The sequence below is a fragment of the Amia ocellicauda genome, chromosome 8 (assembly GCF_036373705.1).
Source record: "Amia ocellicauda isolate fAmiCal2 chromosome 8, fAmiCal2.hap1, whole genome shotgun sequence".
NCBI lineage: Eukaryota > Metazoa > Chordata > Actinopteri > Amiiformes > Amiidae > Amia > Amia ocellicauda.
Window position 1 is genome coordinate 17,522,433 of NC_089857.1, and position 21,187 is coordinate 17,543,619.

The 21,187-nt window shown below is 37.3% G+C and overlaps 1 protein-coding gene across 1 annotated transcript in view; it reads left to right on the top strand.

Annotated features, from left to right (window-relative positions):
• The window catches only part of LOC136755550 (bone morphogenetic protein receptor type-1B), a 121,228-nt gene that overhangs the window by 7,412 nt on the left and 92,629 nt on the right, over window positions 1-21,187 (top strand). Inside the window, exon 2 of the mRNA XM_066712238.1 lies at window positions 14,640-14,705. The gene's annotated coding sequence lies outside the window, so the exon portion shown is untranslated. The remainder of the gene's footprint in view (window positions 1-14,639; window positions 14,706-21,187) is intronic.

The window sequence follows — 21,187 nt, forward strand, 5'->3', positions numbered from 1 at the left end:
ATGCAATTTATTCTCAAACGTTGCTGAAGTATGTTCTCAAGTGTATCTTAATGTGCACAACAAGCAGAGAGCAGATACTTTCTCAGGGATATACAGCAATTCCCCATCCGATATACATCTGTAATTTGATTGTGAAACGCCCATAGTGACCTCTAACACACGTTTTGTTGAACAGTGTAGTACATTTGTAAGTTATTATTGTAGGAAAACTAGAATAGCCTCAAGGTTCATCAACCCTGACATTATATACATCATAGTTCAGAATAAAAAATCTGAATCTGATGTAGAGTTTAAGCTAATTCATTGTTATCCCTGTATGAGCTGATGAGTATTTACTGATACAGACGAAGGTAGGAATGATTTTAGGGTTACTTTTAGGTGGATTATAAAGTATTATTCTATGTAATTTAGCAACACTTTTCATTAAAATTAGAGATGAAACTAGGGATAGAGTTCCCAGTAAACTTAGGTTTCAGTAATTATTTTTCTACGGAGTTAATTTAAGATGTGTGTAGAGTTCTATGGTATAATATAGACTATATATTGATGTATATCCCTGGGAATATTACAAAAAAAAACTTAATTAACAATCATATTTACACAATGGCACTTCAGAAGAGATCGGTCTAGTTTGGCACGCTGCTTCCAAGGACACTTATGCCCCTTTTCAATTGGCATACCTGAGCCGTGCTGAGCCGAGCCGAGCCAAGCCGGCCTGGCCTGGCACGGCACAGGTGTGTATCCACTGCAATACCCATGCCGGGTGAATGACGTCAGATGCTGTGGATGTCGACAGTTGTGTGCCTGATGCTGAAAGATTGTCTGGTTTTTCAGGTGACAGCAGTGCAGCAGCTTGAGAATGTGGTTGTACTCTTCAATTTGGCTTTATATTTCTACCTAAATGGAAGTGAAAACCAACTGGCCAGGCTACCAAACTGTAATATTGAAGCTGCAAAGACATTTAAAACATTCTCAGATGCGACAGAAACAACACGTGAAAGACCGTAACGATTTAATGTAATTTATCTTTGTTAGGCTATAGTATCGTTTAGATAGTCATTGAACCCTGATACTATGATGTATTCCAGCATGCACTGAAACAGTAAACAGTGAACATAAATATTAGCTTTTATCAGGAGAGTTTACACTTAATGTAGAAAATGCTTAACGTGGCTTACTGTACATAAAATGTAACCATTATATCCAAACTTCACAAATTACAAGACTGACACCATCCAGGCTGATAAACCAAATATTTATGTTTAAAGTGATATAAAATCATAAGTATCTTGTGTAGGCAAGCTTGTGTTGCGCTTAAGGCTGACCGTGCTTATGTGATTTACTATATTTACGTGAAGTTTATATTGATTGTTCAGTCAAATTGGTTATTAATAATAATTATCTTGTAAGTACGATAAACCATACAAGCATAGATTATATGCAAGGCTTCGTGTCATTAATAGATTGTTAATGTAACTTAATTGTCTCCATCTTTTATTGGTAACATTCTAGGATTATAAACTTTGACAAGTAATGGTTATGTTTAAACACATGAAGGTACGTTACGCGATACATTAAGCGTTTTAGACTCTCTCGCTTTTGACATTGTAAAATAAAATACAGGTTGAATGTCATTAAAACATATCTCACAATAAGGAAACTACATAAATATGTGCAAGCCCCAGCACATTGTCAATAGTAATGTGTACACTTTCAATACAATGACATTTCAGTACAATTCAATATTCTGGTCTTGTACGAATAATTGTATTTGAAGAATCCATTAAAAAGTTGTCTAACCAATGATGCGCCGACTATGAAAAGAGCAGAGACAAGCTTCTCAGGGAGAGAGAGAGAGAGAGAGAATACATCACAATTTACAACTTGCGAGAAATCTACTCAGTTTTAAACAATTTAGGGGGGAAAAGGGAAGGCTATACATTTTATAAGCTTAGTTATTTCAAAAGTTGTGATGCAACATGCAAATGTTTGGATGTATCCTTGTTACCATAGTTTAATTCTTAATTAAAAAGCTATCAGCGCTTACTAATATAAATAAATAAATGTATATATCATGAGCAGCGATAGAACGAGTTTAAAAAAGTTATCGGATGTTGGAAATCAGGGCTATTGCTCGAAACGGTGACCGATGTATGGATTTAGATCAATCCTATTATCCTTTAACCAGTATATAAATAGCAATAGTAGTTTGTTATGTATTTCGGGTATTTACGGGTATCAGAGATAATGCTGGGCCAAAGTCCCTGATTTCTGACTCCATCACACTAATGGAGAATCGCTTGGGTGCCTTTTTAGACCGTGTAGGATTTGCACAAACTACTATAAGGGTGAAAAGTAATGCTTAAACCAAGATCACATAATGTGAAATCTAATGTGTGGTGGATGCTCTGTGCTCGTTCCCTATCCTTTAGAGTACTGAATTAATCTCAGTTGTTGTCTCATGCAGTTATAATTATGGTATCTCTTTTGCACATGCTCTGTGGCTGGTGTACACATACATTTTTGTGGGCCTGAACTGAATGTGGAAGCTGAAACTCTTCTGATTAAGAGGAAAAACATCTTTACCAGACTATTCTTCATAATCAGGGGATCACTGGGTTACTTGATTTACCACATTTAAGTTTTGTACTCATATTTCTGTCATGCCTCAATGTAGCAGACTGCTATTAAGATTACTGATGAGTATGTAAGGTTGATAGATTAGTAACCATTACACTTCAGTTGAAAATGCAAATATCCATTTCACCATCCTTGGACAGAGGAACATACAGTGCAAGTCTTCAATTAGATTATATGTACCAGTCGCCAGAACAATATGCTTTCATACATGAACAGAATACAACTTGACAGCTAATCACTTGAAGGTAGAACAGTCAGAGTACACATTTAATAGCCTTAATCGATAGCACTTATTATAGCAACATCCAAAGAGTTGTTCCATCTGCTTTTCTCTACTTATTATTTTTCATCTGGCTGTCTGAATCAAGGTTGCACAAAGTGGGTGTACCGATAGCTAATGTTCTACGCACAGTAAGTCAATACTGACACGATATAAGCTGCTCTTATAGCATAATATCCTTCAATCAGGGCTTACAATCCCATTCAAGGGCACATGTTTTAAAACAATGTTTTAATATAATTTCACCACTGTCAGGCATACTATATTTACTATAAGGACTATATTTACAGTGACGAAGGACCCAAGAAACTGAATTTGCATGAGCTTGCAGAACACAATCAAACCTGTTCGCTCATCTTGCAATGTCAGTTGATCCAGGTGTTTCAATGAAAAGAGATTAAATGAACAAAACATGACCAAAGCAACTTAGCAAAAGCCTCAGCACTAAGGGCATTGAATCATACAAGAAACAGGATCATGTGGACAAAGGTTACGGTTGACAAGACAGCATCTGTGTTTATTACATCAAGGCTGTGAAGCAGTGCTCTTTCGTTTATCCCTTGAGAAAGACATCTGGTGGAGTCACAGTAATGTGTAGTGTCAAAAGCAATATTACATCAGCGTGATTCTGTCATCTATTGTGGACTGTGGCATGCATCCAGTCATTATCTTGTACTTTACCTCTGCCATCTCATCACCATTAGCACTCCCATCAGCGTTTTTATAATTGTCCAAGACTAATAGGAAAAGCACATCATATTGTTTTGGCAGGGATACAGAGAAGCTGATGCATTATAGCAGAGAACAAAATCAAAGCTATTATTAAACTAAACTGCAGCACGTTTTAAGATGTTCAATAAAAGTGTGCATTAGTTCTGTAGACAGAATTGATTTTTTTTACATTTTTTTCCAAGATTTCTGGTGTTATGATATTCGCTCCCACCTTAGCACTTCTGATCACCTCTGAGAGGACATCTGGAATCAGATTCATTTTCAGAATGAATAAATCAAATTGTCATAGTACATAATTAAGGGTTTATTTTATCTTAAGCATTGACACTTAACTAATCAACATGCTTGAGTCATTGTTGATCCTCTGTATACCCCTGAAATGTTACTTTAAATAGTATTGTAAATAGTATAATTATTGAGTATGTGCATTATACACCATTAGGTAACAACCATTAACTTTGCAAGCAGGAATTAACAATTCCCATTGTCTTTAAACTTGTATGTAGTTTATGAAATATGTCTGATGTGCTTTTACATCTCCTGGTTTTGTAACACCTCTGTACAATGCAGTGCCATTTTTCTTTAAATCAAATCAATATTTCAGAACTCCAAACTCTGAATAAAGTGACTTGACTGATCCACAGCCCGGCAAATTCTCTGGTCATCCCAGGTCAAATGACAGAACACAGTCACTTCCGATGTGTGATACGGAGTCAGTGTGCAACAATTTATTTTGAGGCAAATTCACATGTGCAAATGGGCTGAGCAGTGAATAAATCAATGCATCAAACAGGTCGACTGAAACACCATTCCGATTATTGTAATGATCTTTTTTGTTTTTGTCCTGGAAGTTGACAAATGTGTGTCACTGAATTAATTTGACAAACATCAGTCTTTTCTACAAAAAAATCATTCGATATTGCACATGCCTTATCAGCAGAAAAATTATGTCCGTCCGTCCTCCACCTTTTTTATGATGTGTTGTGCCCGGATCCTGAATGCTGTATTTATCAGGTTCACACAGGGTTATGTCAGACCAATTTCAATCTTTAAATTGAGCCAAGAAACTTTAAATTTCAAACATCCATTTACCATAGGCAATAAGAATACAAATACCATACATACGTAGCAAAAAAAAAAAAAAAAACACCTCCTACCTTTCTAAAGAGATCTCTAACCAATCAGCAGATGAATGGTAGCAATGAATTTAATGAGCAGTGTAGATAGATATCCACATTCATAGAAGGAGTTTTCATTTGTTTAGCTAAGTCTAAATTCAGGAAGCTGTAGTTGAGTTGTGTTTGTTTGAATAGCCAGGGCTCATTTTACTTCATAACCACCAGAAGGGTACTGTATGATTCCCTGGAATATATATGTTATGCATGTGATAACCATTCATTTTAGCATAATCTGGGATATTATTAAGCAAAGGCCTAAACAGACATTTACAATCTGACATGTAGGCCTACAACTGGATGCTTTTACTTGCCGCTATTATCACACCTGCAGGGAGTGGTCAAGGCAAAGTCATTCTTGTAGAAAGCATGTTTTTTTTTGTTAACTGTTGAAAAGTCCACATCTACAAAGAGATAATAAATATTATAAGAAAAATAGCCTGTTTCCAACTTAAACATGTTTTTGGAAAGATGAAGTGAAGTGCATGATGAAGTGGACTGAATTTTATTCTGGAACAAAATGTTTGTATGGGTGCCTAAAACTGTGGCCAAAGATTTATTTTTTTACATCTAATCTGGCTTGGGAAAGTCAACAGAGAAAACAAACTCTTATGATTCACAGTATTAAAAAATAAATAAAAGTACCACTATTACAAAAGAGGTAAAAGTCAACAACAATAATTAACACATCTTATAAAGCCAAATTATTACATTATTTGCACAACTACATAATCCATAACAAAACATGGGATGAAAAGCATAATGAGGTTCAAATTAAATTCTGATTGTTTTAAATGTTGCAAAGTGAATTTGTATTGATTAAGAATGTAATTGTTTGCATAATGATCAAACAAACAAGTGTCACAGTCAGATGTATTGATTATATTAGCAACTTGTGTTTTCTTTACATTGGGCCATTATAAAACATTGATATTCTAATTAAATAATGGAAAGAAATATGTTCCCTCTTCCAATTACTTCTGATTTCTTGCATGCAGTTTCAACCTCCAATGTTTTCCCCCCCAAGTTTAAATGGTCCTTTCAAAATTTAAACTGAGAACCCAAGAACTTAGGAATTATCTCACCGCTTTCAAGGTCACCAACTTTACCCCAAGGACATGTCTACCAGACATAATTACACATGGGCCGATTTTTAGGTATTAGGTGAACCTTTAACCTGTGCTTCCTCTCAGATAATTACAGGATATGAAAATAGCCAATGAAAAATAAGATCCTCCATGCTCATTAATGAAAACAGTAGTGCCAGTGTTATGTGAGTTTGTTTTGAAAGGCAGTGTACACAGGTTACATAGCAGCACAGCCATGTTTTAGCAGACTTAGATTGTAGCACTTCGGTGCACCACACTGCACTGCTTTATAAACACTTTTTATTGCAGTAGGACCTGTTTCTGAAGTGAAAGGAACATTATTCTTGTATATTACAAAATGATGAAAGCACCTGTCTTATATATACATATATACTGATTGGGCGCCTGCAGCCACCGCTGCGCAGACTCAGTGCGCCAACAAACCCGCCAGCCCGGGAAACAGCGCTTATTACCGAGACGGACACACAGCTACAATGCAGCACCAACAGAAATCACACTGAAACAGCCTGCTTTTATAAAGCTGCGGCAGTTACGTTTAAAGTTTATAATTATAAAGCAATTTAATGGCAACATAACTACCAGGAGAGCCCACTCACCCGAGACACGCAGTCCATGTCGGAAACAACCGCTTTGCACACAGCGCCATCTCTGTCACCGACACGGGCTCAGTGGAGCTGGACCTGAAGCAAACATTTCATTTAGTCAAAATGTTTGATATTAAGGAACTGCTCGCCGCGTTTCTCTCAGGCGTGGAAAGCGCTGATCTGACGTCATCAGTGCGAGTCGATCACTGACCCGACAGCCGCCCCTGCGCCGGTGACGTCATCGCTACGCTGAGCGGCCCTGCTGTGGCTCCGCGGGCTCGCAGTCGGGGCCCCTAGTCCCTGTGGCCCCCGGCCTCTCCAGGAGGATCCAGATCGAGTCGCAGGCGGGACCCGGCTCTGATGGGCCGAGTTTCGGTGGCGGTCGCTCTCTGCCACGTCGGCTGATTTTGGGGGATCGCCGTGTCGGTTCCCCAGAACTGGGTTTAAAATGGGTTTTCATGAATTGTGAAAAGTGGCGCTTTTCATCACGGGGCAGCGGGTGGCCGGAGAGGCTGCTCTGCGCACAGTGGTGCGGTGCTGCGAGGTGTCTTTCATTATTATAACTACATTTGATTAAAGCACCTGCTATTTCGTCTATGGATGCATATAATTGATTTAATTTCCTGGAGTTCAACATTATCAGAGTAGAACGGTCAATTATACGGCGATTAATAAGGATTTTACACAGCTTCATATTTTCCACCGAGTTACAGTCTCAAATGAACTTATCAGTTAAGAATGAAAACGTGTGTATGTATGTTTATATAGCCCACCTGTATATGTGTATGTGTTCTGTGACTCTAAACTTAGTTAATGCACTCATGGTTACAAATGCTGAAGTGGAGAAGCTATGAATGGGAACGAATTGTCATGGACCCCTGAACCTCAGCTGTGGCCCGGGCATTGGACTAATATACTATATTGTCATATACTAAAAGCCGGCTATAGGCTCCATACAACCCACTTCATATATGACTTCATTTTATTCATATTAAACGCAGTGCAATTTCAACTGGGTAATAATTCCTAGAGCTTCTCAGTTATTTCATAGCATGGGCAGCACTAGACCCTATTTTCTCTCAGCCCCCCTAAAAATATTACCACTAAAGAATCCAAGAATGAAGAAGTGACTCCGCAAAACACTGTCAGCAACCATCACCCCCACCACCGACACCGGAAAAAACACTGTCAGCACCATGACCCCACAACCCCCCCATGCTGGACACCGTTTCGAAGCCCCCCTAAAACTTGAAGTCTAGAAGCAACCCTGTTTCATAGTATTTAATAAAACATTTCAACCAATTTGTACACTGGTTATTTATTTTATTTTAATATATTCTTTTTAGCTGTGGTGTCAATTGTATTCATGTTCACCAGTGCATTTGCCGTTATTCATAAATTACATATATGTTGTCAATGTCAAAAACAAAAACATACATGCATGTTTTAGATTTGTGATTGTGAACAGTTCAATTCAGAACATTTAAGCCACTGGGGGGATACTCCGAAAACATTGTGTTTGCATCAGATGTCAGCACATGCCAGGTTAAAGTAACTTAGTTATATCAGAGAAAAAGATACATTTATTAATATTCCATCATTATCTCTTTAGTGCGTGTTTTCTTCAAAACTAACTGAAGTTGGGACAGTACAGGAAAGCTTGCCTGGATGAAAGTACCGTTTTGTGGATTTTATGTTCTGCTTGGAATCTCTCTCTCTAACAGAAAAGCCAGTAATTACAGTAGGAGCTGTGAAATGTGTGTTCATTGCCTGTACTGTAGGCTCACTGTAGCCTTCACTGGATACATCAAGGATGTCCCATACACATCCAAATAAAAACAAAATACAGGGCATAAACCTCTACATGTTATGTAATTTAATTTATACAATGTACCTTAATTTCAAATACAACATAATGCCTGACATACTGGAAAAAAAGATGATCAAGGCAAATCTTTTCCACTTTGCTGTATAATTGAACTTACATGTATGAATTTTCAACTATGTTTAACTGTACAAAAATGGGGACATAAAAACTTCAGGCATGCCTTCTTCTCACATAAGCGATGCATTGTATGTTAAGTACACGTGATTTGTGAGGTGCCATTTGCTCATAAATCTGAAGCAGGTCTATATACTTATATTCATTTTGCAGTGTAGTTAGATCACTCTACACAGTGTTTAACAAGTGTGAGCTCACTACATTTAAACCAATATAACTGTTGTACAATCGAGGACAAAGATTTTAATGCTGAATTGCATCATTTGGACTGACCATATTTCACATCATAAGTAGAATGTGTAAGATTTTATTAAATTAATAATCTGTCTTATAGTATTAGATACAATGAAACAAAGTATGAGTTTTCATTTTTATGAATTCTTGCTTTGCCATCATTTGTATTAACCCCTTAAAACTCAGTGTTTCCTCAGAAAAGCTTCAGTATTTGCTGACACGGTGTGGTTTTGTAACTGTAACTTAGTCTAATAACACAGACAATGCATTGCCAAACACAGTAGTAAAAGATTAGTGTTTTCTGTAACTGCAGCGCTGTGGCCCTCACCCTGCTTCAGGATTGCCACTCAGTGCTCAGCTTGGCAGACTTAGTCCTCCTCTGTGCAAGATGACTTAATCAGATCAGCAGGCCCCCCGGCTAGGAGCAAATTACAGGTCCTGTGAGGGGATGTGTTGTGATCTTTCTTCAGTGCAACCAGGATACAAGTTCATGATTTACAGATGCTGTGAAACATCCCTTTCAAGCAAAGATAGCCAGAGAACCACGCAGTAGTGCATTCTTTGGGTTCGCTTTCAGATTTATGAGCTCGGAGAAAAAACAAAATGTATCTGCACTTTCAGATATTCCTGTTTTTCTAATTTCACATCCAGAATATTTGGATACAAAAATTCTTCGCATTGAAAAGACTTTCATAACTCTATCTTCAGCAGTTATCCTTAGATCACTAAATAAATAAATACTAACTAACCGAAAATAAATAAAAACAAAAATGTCGTGTTTCTTCTTGTGTGCTACAAACCTGCGCCTCGAAGGCATTCAATTGCTAAATTTGTTTCAGATCAGAGTCACGGCTGTGAAAGTTGTGATAACCTTTCATAAATATTTACAGCCTAAGCCACAGGCAGTTTTTACCAGCACTTCTGTGGTGCTCATTGGGGAAGAGGGGAGGTTCATGAGAAAGTGGAAGGGGATTGCTTCTCTTGCTTGCATCCATGGAGTTCATTGCTAAGTGCTTCCACATGCCAGCAGCACACATCTCTGCCCGGCCGCTGTGCGTGTGCAACTGGAGAGTAGCTCTGCGATGTGGCCGCTTTGTCCTGTCCACGCGTGAAATCGGCACATGGATTGTATAGATATTTTTGATTACTGATGGTTTAGTTGTTTGTTAGTCCTAATTTCATTATCAGTACAATCTCAGCACAAGCTGTAGCTGACATTTGCGTAGCTGCACTACTTCTAATACAAGACGCCACGTAACTTTGTTGTACTCAGGTTATGGCAATGGCGTTCGGTTACATTTGTTTGATTGGCCTTCTTCTCAATCTTTGTACCTGTCATTCATTCTCATTATTATGAAGCAAGCCTGTTTTTATTACCTGCTGGCACCTGATCAGTGTGATTTATATATCTTGATCGTGGTGGCTAGGAGGATTGTTGAATTCTGTGTGTCTTTCTCTCAGCTAATCAGCTATGATTGGGATTTATAACTGGGTTCAGAATTAAGTAGTACTGGATAGTCTTGGTCTGATACAGTGCTGTGGAAATCCCCAGAGGAAGCTGAATTCCCCCCAGATGACCATTTCCCACTGTGTCATTTCACGGTCATATGGCCTGAGCTGTAGACTTGACAGGAGGGACTCAAGCCTGCCTAGGTAGTGCCCTACTTTAAACCTTACATTAATACCTTACCTGCTCTCCGGTTGATAGTTATCCGTGATCATTTGGCCTACTGATACTTGTGTGGTATGATTTCTGTATTCAAGCATTTCTGAAGGTCCTCTCATTTGTATTAACCAACATGGCTGATGTCTTATTTCAGGACTAGGAGATGGATTAAATCAAAACAAGATACATTTTTGTTTTTTTTAAGTGTATTCTCACCTTGGCCTATCAAGGACATGTGCACAGTATCCAGCTATAGTGGATGTACCTGTTTTTCCTTTGTGAATGTTTCCTTGTTTGTGTGTGTTTTTGTTTTAAAGAAATTCTACATTTTATGGGTTAGCTCTTCTGGATAGTATGCAACAGTGGGATATGGACACCATGTGTTGAATTAGTTACACAGCAGACCTCTGGAACTGTCAGACAGGCTGTGAAGTACACCAGGAAACAGCATGGCATTAAGTTATGAATTATGAATAATAGTCGTGTGCCTAAAGAAGAAATAAATGCATTTGATAAGAGGCCTCTGGCATTCAATTATGCAGGGGAAAAAAGTGAAGCTAAACTTTAAATGACAGCTCTTGATGCAATCTCCACCGTATGTTATTCAGGTTGTGTTTTGATAAAAAGCTCCATTGTCCTTTTGCAAATGTGATTAACAAATTGGAATACCAGTATTTAATTTTTTTTTGTACATGCTGGAGGCTTAAAGTCCTCATTTGTCATGGTTTGCGTTTAAGGCAGTGAAGAGAATTTAGATTTGCGTTAACTGAAGACAGGCCACTAAAGAGGCCAGAAAATAGGTTGTCCTGTTACAAAGTGGGGAATAATTTGAATCAGCTTTCTTTTCCCCAAGGTGTGCAACTATTTATTTCAATTTTAGGATGAACTATTTAATGGTTCATGGTATGAGGCTGCTGAGTCGGCCTTTGAAGTTGTGGATGTAGAAAAAGCATCAAAGGCCTTCTGGTTCTTAGATCTGCTGAGCACGTCAAGCGATCGGCACACTGGGGCTTTCGCTGTGCTTTGACAGTCCATGGAAAAAAAATACAAACTTTCACCACTCTTCTCATATTAATCTCTTAAGAGTAGGTGTCTGAGCGGTTGGGTATGTTCTGACCATCTTTTAAATAGAAGGATGAAAGATATTTACTTTATATTGACCCTCAGTCCAATTTAAAATGCCTGTTATTCAGTCAAAGGTCAGTCAGAGCAAGTCGAAGAACAACCAAGGATATATGGGGAATTGGTACAAAGAGTCTTCATATTCCTTCTTCCCCATAATCCGTGGATTACTAATGTGTTTCAATTCCTTAATAAAGAGCATATACTGTCACTTTTAAATGTCTCATGCATGACATATACCCTTTGCACAGAGAGGAAGTGTTAAAATACTAATACAATGACATTTCAGACTAATAAGTCCCTAAATTGCAGTGGCATGGCCAATCATGATTAACTTTACTGGAAAAAGAAACATATGTCAAACCTGACTGGATGGAGCAGGAGCTCTTCCCACTTGGATTTGATGGGTTTTCCAGGTGCACAGAATAATCCAACTATTCTGTCAGGAAAGAAAAAAAGGTTTATGTGGAGAGAGAGAGAGAGAGAGAGAGAGAGAGAGAAATTAAGATATGGAATCCAGGTTGTCAGATTTCTCAGTTCTCTCCAGATGTGCCAATATATAAACTAAAAAGGAAAGTCATTCTTTTATTTAATATTTTTCACCTGTTACTATTGTGACACACGGCTGGGTAATACTTTTCACTGACATATAATCATCTCCTCATTAAGCTTTCTGGCAGTTAAGCGCATTCTCAAAGAAGGCCTCATATTAATAACTGAGTGAGTCCAAAGGTATAAATTAGTAGTGTCTGGCAAGATGTCATTGTGTAATAAAGAAAGGCAGGCAAATAACTTTTGTGGATTGTCAGAGTTGGCAGATTCTGTGCTTTTCTATCTGGTGAGATGACTAGCTTTCTAACCAGCTTTACATTGTACAGCGTGGCTTTGTCACAGCATGTTGAAGAAACTATTTGTCACATTATTATTATTATTATTATTATCATTAGTAGAATTAGTATATTGGATTTAAAACTGGCATAACTCATCTCTGTAGAAGCACACGTCAGTAAGGCCGTCTAACTAAATATAGCTGCATGTGTTTTAGTCCCAGGAGTCAGTGACACTGTATTTGATTAATACAGAATACGTTTGCTTTGGAACCACTTGCCTGCTTCGTGTCCAGGTTTACATTTAACCAAATAAAGTTTAAAGAGCAATTGGGCACAATCAATCAAGCACCCTTCATTTGCTTTTTGTTGAGCTGTGAGGCTGCATGAATAATTACCAGGTGTCTAATGAACTCATGGCCGGATTTGTTTACCATGATGTTGCATGTGCCTTGTGATTTGTGCGTGACGCAATGTACATGGTTTGGCTGTAGTTTTCAGGTAACAAATTGTTATTGAAGAGTGGCATTAATCACCCCAGACATGTGCAAATAAAGGTGATGCCTTTGTTATGTACAATAGCAGTTTTTTAGGTGTAGACAAAACCTATACAGAGTCTTCGAATTGAAATTCCACTAACTGAGTGATACAGAGGAAACTTGTGAATGTCATCCCGATGCCTTGACACTCCCAAAATCTGTTGGTAATTCTCAGCAGGAAATTATATCCATTACAGACTTCTCAAATCTCATCTTAAAGACACTATATTTAAATAATTTACTGCCATGTGTTTGGACAAAACCATTACATTATTTTAGCTGCTCTTGATTACTTCGTGATTAATTGTGTGCTCTGCTCCACTTTTAAGCATGCAAGCTGTAAACATAATCCATAGACTATCTGTGAAAAATACTGTACATAGTTTTAAATGCTATAAATAGTCCCTATAATCTCCCCTACTTTTGATCTAGTGTGCTAGACCTGTCCCTGTCCGAGTCCTAAATAGAAAACTTGACATATATTTTGGCTTCTTTGCCGATCTGCGATTCGTTTATGAAACATCCAAGCAAAGCCACATACATTCGACTACTTCTTGCTAAGCATTTATTTTCTCTTATTTGTATTTTAATTAACTGCTTGTGTGGCATACTATTATCATCAATTAAATATTTTCTTCATAAGAACATAAGAAAGTTTACAAACGAGAGGAGGCCATTTGACCCATCGTGCTCGTTTGATGTCCATTAGAATCTAAGTGATCCAAAGATCCTATCTAGTCTATTTTTAAATGTTCCCAAATTTTCAGCTTTAACACATCGCTGGGGAGTTTGTTACAGATTGTGACAATTCAGCAATGATACATCTATATTCGGTTGATTTACTATTTTGAATATGACTGGGTGGGATGTTTATATCATTTGAAACCAAAACAAGTCAAAGTAGAATATATTAAATGTTTACCGTCCAAATGGACAGTTAAGACAGTAATAAGATCAGAGCTGGATATCTTGTCACAGTTTTACACTTATCTTTCCCTTCCACTCCCCTCCACTTCTCTTTATTGGGTGCCATTTGTTATCCAGATCATTTGACCACTGTTAATTTTTAGTAATTTGTTTAATGATCTTAACTCTCTTCGTTGTAAATGATTTCAAGCTGTTGCCCTCCTGAGCATTTGCCCAGAAGGTCTTTAAATTGTTGAAAGATGGAGAAGTCTGGCTTCCTGTTATTAGACGGATCCTATGCCTCTGGTACCGGAATTGGAGCCAGGCAGCAGCGCTCTTCAGGAGCAGATGGTCTTGATGAACACACATGACAGAGGACTGTAATTTCTCTATTAGAAAACGCACACGCTAAAGATAGCCTTGTTGGATGAAAGTCCCTCATTAATTTCCTAGGAATTAATGACATTATAAAATATCAATTTGGAAGAACATTGAAGTAGCCAAATCTACCGTGTCTGCGGGGAATGGAAAACCACAGTCAAGTTTTCAGTGTTCCATCAAAATCAAACTGAGTCAGAGAACAGGAGGATGAAGAAAAAAAACAAAACTTTTTTTCTTTCTTTTTCTTTTGAGAGAGCTTCCAGTATTCTCCGTCTGTGCAGATGTGTGATGTGAAAAAGTCCGACAGGACGTGATACCTTCTGTTGATGATAAGCAGATCAGATTCACACTGCAACCATTTGTGACATATAACTTGAGTATATTATTTCAGACGTATCTTCAGAAGTCAACTTAACTTTTTCCATTGTCCTGATTTTCTTAGGAAACAGAAAAGACTGATTTGAAGAGAGCAGAGATGAGGGGAGGATCAACTGTTTTCAGCTGTACGGTAAGAATACATTTGAATTGTATGAGCCCTGAGGGAGCCACGGACCTGAACTTTGGCTTCAAAGGTGGTCAGAGATGGTTTCCTAAACTGCAGGCCAAGGGAGAAACATAAATAGACATGGGGATAGGAGAGTGAGGAGGTACAGCTAAACAGGTAAGGAACATGAAGGATGTAAAGGATTGAAGGGAGAGATTGGGATTGGAGGTAGAAGAGGGGAAGTGATGGAGAGAGCAGTAGGGTTATAGTTAGAATAAATAGAAAAACATACACATAGAAAACATGTTCACAAGAGGTAAAGCTGTCATCTGTGTCCTTAATACATTCAATGCCATTATTCACTTTCCTTTTATATTGTCTATTTGTTTCTTGACATTTTGATTGAATTCATGGAGAAATAAATGCTACCGCTGTACTACTGTATATTGATTGATGCTCAAGACTGCCTGGTCTAGAACCAATCAAAACTTTGTAATTCATAATGTGTGTGAAGGTCAAACTTGTACCTCTTTGCATTTGTATTTATCAGTAGGAGAAAGTGGCGTCTGTCAAAGTCAAACGCAAAGGGGTACAGGTTTATAATATGCAGGTAGGTCAAAGTCTAGGCCATAATACTTCAAATATAAAATGAACAAATAAGAGCAATACTTCAAATCTACCCTTTGTGTTGAAGTTTATTCATAATTGGCTCATTAATTTTCCTAAACATTTTAGCACCAAGAAATATCACATAAACCAATACATGTTACTGAGATATGAGGATTAATTTGTAAAACATGGATCATCATTCAAGATATCAATTGCACAGACTGCACTGAATCATTATTAGGAGGGAAGTTAGTTTCCTATGAGATTTTATTTATTTATTTCTGCCATCTATCAAAATACACAGAATTAAATTAAAGCTTGCCATGAAGTCATGACTCATATCTTAAATACATTCAGTTTTTGTGTGTGATTTCACTGCAGACACAAAGGGCAACTTTGACTGATAACTTCTGGTTTTGGAACTAATTTTATTTGTGGTCTAATGCAGTTTTATATGCATCAACCAAAGATTAGTGCATTTTGTGGCAGCATATATAGCCTACTGTTGAATGTCATTTCTCTTCCAACTAAGTGAACTAACTGAGTGCTGAAGAGAAGAAAATACAAAGATATACAGAATATACAGAAATCAAGAAACTATTAAAGGGTAAAATCAAATCAATACATATTCAGCTATTGTTTTAGATACTTGGAAACTAAATTTAAATTTTCTGGGAACAGAAGTGTTTCGGTCTGTTGAGTCTGTTTCAGTCTTTCCAGATTAAGTATGTGTTGATATGTTGTTTGTTTTTATTCTTCACATTGCAATGCAATACTGCACTTGTTCATTACAATAAGGGCATCTTTATTTTTTTATTCTTTGATCAGATTTTTTGAAATATTTGTCTTTACTGGAATCATGTCATAGCCTTCTACAAATAGCAACATCTTACCAAACTCAGCGGTGTCAGTGAACCCAGAAAATCAAATCTGACACCACTTAGTTGAATTTAGTCTTAATTAATTCTCATTCAAATAAAGACTATTTATTGCCTTGTCAAGAGCTTGTCTGGAGTAGAATGACCTTCACTTTCCAGTACAGGAGTGGATACAATTGAGTAAATAATTTAGTTTCAGGTGGTATGTTATTTTCATGCATTTTGGTATCCAAGGAGAGGTTGAAAAATAGTATGTGTGTGTGTTATTGTCTGTTTACAGTCTGTCAGAAAATTGTGATAGTGTTTGTACATAAAAAAAACAAGATTACAAAAGAGCGGAGGACATTCAGCCACTCATGAATTGTAATGACTTAAAACAAAAAGTGTGTTTTACATATAGGAATGAATACAGATGCTATTCCCCTTTAGTATGACACAGTGGCACCCTACACAGAATGGTCTGGATAATAAAGGAAGCAAAGCTGATTATGAAGACCACACTGAACAAAAGGCAATTACATTTAAAGGCCAGTTTTTATGCTTTTAGGGTTTCGACAGACTTTTGCAACATTAATGCCAACATTTCTAGCAGCTCCAGGGTGACCCTCCCACCCCCACAACCCCCTCGGTCTTGCAGACTTGTTGCCACATGTCCATATGCTGATTTGTCTTGGCATCTGAAACATATTACAGAATGAAATCTGCTCACCTCGCACATTTCACGTGTTCTCATACACAAATAGGAAACATAGATTTGTTAAACGCCGTCATAATTAAATACTGGTAATTTTATAGGATGAGTTCTTTTTTTCATCGCTCAGGCTTCGCTTCCAGCAATGGTTTTACGATCTCTACCTCGTTTAACAGCAGAAGTCAAGTGATTGTTGTAAGTGGCGTCTTTCCTGTATAAATATTATACACCTCAGGGTGGTGAGACAAGCCTCATCCCAGTGTTGACAGTTGAGTGGCTGGGAGATGGGGACTCTGCCAGGTGTAATGACTGTGCCGGAGGTCTGGAGGGTAGGAAACGATTCAACGCATTGTGCTGTAGGGCTGGAGGAGACCTGACCGCATGGAAAACTGACAAAACCCTTTAGCTCCTTCAAAAAGGGAATATCATCCACACGCAACATGTGAACAGATTTTTTTAATTAGTCCAGAAGCACGGTTTGCATTTAAACAGTGTGTATTTTCCAATAATACATTCACATTAACAGGGCACATTTCTTCACATGTGCATCCCCAGCTTCCTGATTCTTACCAGTAAGCCTCAAACACAGTTGCTGATCGATGCAAATCACTTACACTGAAACCGTATAAGTTGATTTATTATACACTTCAGTTATATACAAGGCTATGTTTACTCCGTTTATACTTTTGTTCTGAATTCTACCTGTTACTTACCATTTACCAAACACACACACGCAGACATACGCACCTGTTTTTGAACTTTCTACTTAATGGACATTCAGTGTTCAGCATGGCTATTGCATTAGGCCATTATACCTCATTACAGTTTTTCTGTTTTTAATAAAACTAATTGGATTCATCACTATTTATATTAGTTTTGGTTGTGTTGCATTTGTAAAAGTAATTGCAATTCACAAATAGTTTCTCTATTTTCCTGATGAATTTGATGTTTCCTGTTGGGCACTGAAGAGGGGATAGAATTATTTATTGTACATGGTGCAGCTTATATAACTATATATAAGCAGAAGTACACTATTAACTCTACTTTTTAGTGTACTGAGTGTGTTCTTGTGCAGTATGGAAAAATGTATGTGCACGTTGCTTTGGAAAAAATATAGTAGGAGTAACACAGGCTTAGCTACCATTATGCAAGCTCAATCAATGTGTTTCCATTATTCAGCTCCCATAAATGAACCATTCTTTGATATCATAGATTCACTTTACTCAGTTGAAGCTTTTAATTTATTGTTCTTGGAAAAAAAAAAACATAGAAAAACACATTTGCTAGTGTTGTCAGTGCCATTTACTGTACATATCATCTCTTGGTGTATTGGCGGAAAATAACATTTTTATAATCAGTCTGGGAGTCATTTTGACAGTCTGTCCATGTGCCTTACAAGCATTGCTGATGAGGGAATGGCCAGTACATTTTGAAACTAAACTCATTTGCATTTATTTGCTTATATCTATACCAGGAAGCAAAGCAGCTAGAATGATATACATACATACATAGACACACACACACACACACACACACACACACACACACATTGCATATATATCAGATTGAATGTACTGAAATAAATTAATGCAGAGAGATAGTCTGGAGTTTACACAAGTCAAGATTTCTTCTTGAAGTAAATAACTTATTTGGACTGAGTCTTGATCAAACCACCCTGAAAAACCTAACTCTGTGTCAAACCAACATTGTAACCTACCTGCTAGTGGCAAACTACAATTGCAGTATGAGCTGGCGATTGTATTTGTTTCATTCTTCTGACTAATTCCAATCTGCCATCAAGTGCTGTTTTATACGGCCCTGATATTATTATTGCTGCAATGTTTATTATCAACCCACACAACTGAAATGATATGTACATGTACCAGGACTCATAGTTTAATGAGCCTGGCCTGGTGATGTCATTCTTTCTAGATCTGGTATAGAGTTCAAACCCCATTTGTCAGGGACTGGTCTTTTGATGTGATAGCTCAGCTACTCTGCTGGGCTGTGTGGATTAGTCACCCACAGGTGTGTCCGAGACAGCATTCGAGGGGGGTCTGACTGCACAGTGCTCACTCTATAACTATATGTCATGACTGGCACAGTGGCAAGTAAGACCAAAATGGCTGCTTGGATTAAACCTAATAATTTGTATAAAACGGGGCCCAGTCTGTCAAATGCTTTGTGCCGTGACTCATCATATCAAAGCCGCTTGTGGTCTTGTCTGTCATACTCTCCTTTCTCTACTGAATTAATAAGCTTGATTAAAAGGCGTTTTGGGGATGGCAAGTTGACGGCAGCAATTTGCAACCAATCAAGATAAGCAAACCTTGTGCTGTTTAAATGTTTTACAGTGCCCCAAGGGGACTGCTCCAGATATCTGAGCATGGATGGGTTCAGGTTGGTTGGATGAATTTGAGCATAACATAACATAGCAGTGCATTACCGACACTGGAAATAGACTGTTAATAAATAAAAAATAATGTTATTTTCTTTGGATTAGTCTTAGTTTACACTGTACAATTACAAGTGGTAAATTCTTAATTACAAACCTCTTGTTTCCGACATGCTACCTGCTTCTGTTTTTGTCATCTAACACATTCATTTACACAAAGCTCCTGCATTGGAAAAACAAAACCAACAAACAAAAACATGAGCATTATTTAAATGTTAAGTTAAAAATAATGTCAGTGTTTCGGCATTGTGTAAGTGAAACACTTAATATATAACAGAATTAAAAATCAATTACAAAAAGGCTCTGCACATTGTATCATATCTATATCCGAAAGAATATTAATGATAAGTAGGGTATCACTATTGTATACACTTGGTTAGTCAGCATCCTTTGTAATCAATGCCTTGACATAAACTATCAACACCTTATAATAAAGGAAAGTTAAATTGAGAAATTGACTAGTAAAGGCAAAGGCTAAAATAAATAGCTACAGTATGCATACAAAAACTCAAAATAAATCTTCTTGCTATAGCCCCACCTACATTGACATTGGAGTATAACTTGTGCAAGAAATGTTGAATTTAATTAGCATTCCAGAACTATTAAACAGCCAACCTGTTACAACAGGATCGGCAGTAAACCGAAAAGTATGTCTAATATTGATTGGTGTGCTTCACATGAGACATGCAGTTGGCAGTATTTACAGTCTGTCTGTCTGTCCTTAACCATACATAAAACAATACAATAACGTATACTTGAAAGAATACTGAAAGATACACAAATGACATTTCCCATAAACAGTGGTGCCTGTTGAAGTGTAAATCAGTTATGAAGGAATGTAAAAAATCCATGTGTTACAATCCATACAGAGCTTGAATACCACCATTGAGAACATGCATATTGCTTTAAAACAATGAGGCACTCACCTAAGGGTTACTCCAGACAATCATAGCATGTTTTGTAAATTTGTCAAAGTTTGAATTGGTAAAAATAAAACAGTGCTTAGAGAAATAAGAAATAACTGCTTTATTTATTTATTTTAAGTGGTAATGACTTTCCATTTGGCCTTTTGTGTGTATTTCATTACTCCCTGACAGTCTGTTTTTATATTAATTATCTATGGCATCAAAATCACTGCTGCATTTATGTTTATTTCAGTCCACTTTATATGGTTATGCACATGTTCATTACTGACAGACCAAGACATATGTAGACATTGTGGTAATTGAAAATTGTGTAATTTGGAGCTATTTCCACAGAGAAAGAGGGATTTTTCACTCAGTTCATAATTCACTCTTTTAATGCCAATGTCCTGAGTATATGGTCTTCCATGCTCTAAGATTTTAAAAATCTGCCACTCATTGTACATTTTCAGTTACCATGATACTAGGTTGTGCTGCTAACTCAAACACGGCATGCATTTGCAACGTCGATTGATCACACATTTAGAAACCTAAAGGACTGTGGTGGGACACATTTATCATGAAATCCATACTTAAATGGCTTAGAGTTATAACAGTTGTGCTGACATAACAATACCCACACCCTGTGCTTAATGCAATGTAAAATAATATTATCTAAAACAGAATGACTGCCCACGAAAAGGATTTTAATTGAAGGAAGTTGAATTCGGTACGTTTTTATTGATTTACATTTTGTTTGGGTTAAATGGCAGCGAAGAGTTCTGCCTTCTGTGCTGGAGTCCAGAGGTTTTACAAGCATGTGTTGGGATCCAGCTGGCGTGGGCCAAGGCACATTCAGGTTTAAAACTTTAAACAATTATTATTAAAATAAAGGAAAGGTGGTTACTATCTTATTTCCCTTCTTTAACCATATTTAACAAATGTTCTTTTTATTAGGATGAGGATTACTG